The sequence below is a fragment of the Carlito syrichta genome, unplaced genomic scaffold (assembly GCF_000164805.1).
Source record: "Carlito syrichta isolate Samal-C Ts95f unplaced genomic scaffold, Tarsius_syrichta-2.0.1 Scaffold314847, whole genome shotgun sequence".
Taxonomy (NCBI): domain Eukaryota; kingdom Metazoa; phylum Chordata; class Mammalia; order Primates; family Tarsiidae; genus Carlito; species Carlito syrichta.
The window spans coordinates 457,312-459,873 of NW_007258943.1; the positions used below are offsets into that span (position 1 = coordinate 457,312).

At 39.9% G+C, this 2,562-nt stretch overlaps 1 protein-coding gene across 1 annotated transcript in view; it reads left to right on the plus strand.

Moving 5' to 3' along the window:
* The window catches only part of RAB3GAP1 (RAB3 GTPase activating protein catalytic subunit 1), a gene marked incomplete at its 3' end in the record, with an annotated part of 76,359 nt that overhangs the window by 54,953 nt on the left and 18,844 nt on the right, over positions 1 to 2,562 (plus strand). The gene's annotated exons all lie outside the window — the stretch shown is intronic.

Genomic DNA, 2,562 nt, shown 5'->3' on the forward strand with positions numbered 1-2,562 from the left:
CACGCCCAGCTAATTTTTTATTTATTGTAGAGATGAGGTCTCGTCAAGTTGCCCAGGCGGCTCTCGAACCTGTGGGCTCCGGCAGTCCACTCATTTTGGCCTCCCAAAGTGCTGGGATTACAGGCTGAGCCACCGAGCCCGGCCTCAATCAGGCTGTTTCTATTACTCACTTCAGTTTTCTGTATATAAATGCTGCCTGTCCAATTTGCAGAGCATAGCCTCTCTGGACCTCATCTGGTTCCAAGGGCTGCCCAGTTCTCAACTAGTTTTTTGCTCAAATAAACTGTTAAATTTAACATGTTTAAATTTTTTCTTTTAACAGTATACTTGCATATTATTATGCAAGAATTTGTTGTATAAGGACAAAATTAGTAAAACCTATATGAAGGTCATTTCTAAAAGGAATCTTAATTGAAATATGTAATGTATATATGAAATGAAAAGTAAATTAATACTGTTTTTGTGCTTCACTTTCAAAAGTTTAGTTTATTTAAATTATGTTGCAAAATTTAATTTTAGAACGTGAGAAATTTTAGATATTACTTCTTAAAAATGTTGTCATTTTCAAGTACCTTTAGGCCATATTGTTAAGTGGAAGTGTTTAAGAAAATAAAATTTGCTTAATCACTATTCTGCTGTTTTGAGTTGTACTTCATTTGCATATCAAATAGACTAAGAGACTAACTGTAAACTTACTGGGGAAAGTTAATTTATTACAGTGGATGTACTTTGTAGTTTATCTTTTTTTGAGTTGGAGTCTCACTCTGTCGCCCAGACTGGAGTGCAGTGGCCGCCCCCGGCCACTGCAGCCTTGACCTGCTGGGCTCCTGAGATCCTTCTGCCTCAGCCTTCCGAGTAGCCAGAATTACAGGCACAAGCTACCATGCCCGGCTGATTTTTGATTTATTGTAGAGATGAGGTCTCGCCAAGTTGCCCAGGCAGGTCTCGAACCTGCGGGCTCAGGCAGTCCACTCACCTCAGCCTCCCAAAGCGTGGGATTACAGGCTGAGCCACGGAGCCTGGCTGTAGTTTATCTTAAGGGAATAATTTGGACTTTTTTTTTTTTTTTTTTTAAGGAATGGCTAGAATGTTTACTATTGTAGCATTATTATCTTGGGAATGTATTTGTATAGTCAGTTCTTATTATTCAAGGTGGTTATGTGTTGTAAAGTTGTCACAAACTTTGAATGACCAAATCCTGACCCATTGCTTTTAGGAGAAATACAGGGTTAGGTTTCTACGAGTCTCTGCTCATTTTTGTTAATCAATTAATATATATCTTGTTTTATGTGTTTCTGTTTAAAGATACTTTATTTAATATATGATATTAAGTCATTAACATTGATCCCACAATCAACAGCATATACTGTGTAAACAAAGCTTGTGTAAACAAAGCTTATTTAACACAGGTATTTTCTCTGTAAGGCACATCACAACCTTCCTGTGCTTAGGAGCATTACCTTCAGAACTACGTTTGGTGGCCATTTGAAAGAGTAAAGTCACTAAAAAAAAGCTCAAAAATTCAAAAATTGTAACCTAAATAGATTATAAAAAGGACACTTCACAGTATCAGAGCTGAAGCAAAGCAGAGCATTACCTTATTTGACATTAGCTAGGAACATGTGCGGTTGGGTGTCTCAAATTTTTGCTGATCTGCTCATGTCTGCACATGACTATGAAAGTGCTGTGATTGCCGGTCTCGGTGGCTCAGCCTGTAATCCTGCGCCTTTGGGAGGCTGAGGTGAGTGGATTGCCTGAGCCCGCGGGTTCGAGACCCGCCTGGGCAACTTGGCGAGACCTCATCTCTACAATAAATCAAAAAATTATTAACCGGGCGTGGTAGCACGCGCCTGTAGTTCCAGTTACTTGGAAGGCTGAGGCGGAAGGATCACCGGAGCCCAGCAGGTCTAGGCTGCGGTGGCCGGGAGCGGCCACTGCACTCCAGTCTGGGTGACAGAGTGAAACTCCAACTCAAAAAACAAACAAACAAATAAATAAATATATATATATACATATAAAAAGAACCTTGGCTCAATTAAAAAAAAAGAAATATACCATCCAAATTTAAAACCAGCATCTATGTATTATTTTAAAAAGAGCAGCAAGGCATGTGGTTGCCATTTTCACCTTGACCCTCCACTGTCACAGGAAGGGAACCACACAGACAACAGGATTGAGGAAGTCCTCTCGCCAGTCTAGAGTGTGAGTTACTGGAGAAACAACTTGCTTTCACAGACATGAAGGAGAAGACAGCAGGAACAGAGCACCTACACTTGCGTGTCTGAGATAATTCCAGAAGTTTGGGGACTGATAGACCTGACTTACAGTTAGACCAGTGTCGACAATTAGAACTACAAAAAAGTTGGAAATTATGGTAGCACGTGGCCAGTGGGCAGTGTTATTTTCCCTATGTGCACAAATACAAAGACATTTCTCTCTGACCTTAGGTAAACTAGTTTCACTATCCATACATAGAAGTTAGGAATCATAGCATTTCTGATCTTCAACGTATAGAAGTGTTATACAGAGCAAATTCCCCTTTTTTTCCTTTGAAAAATCATG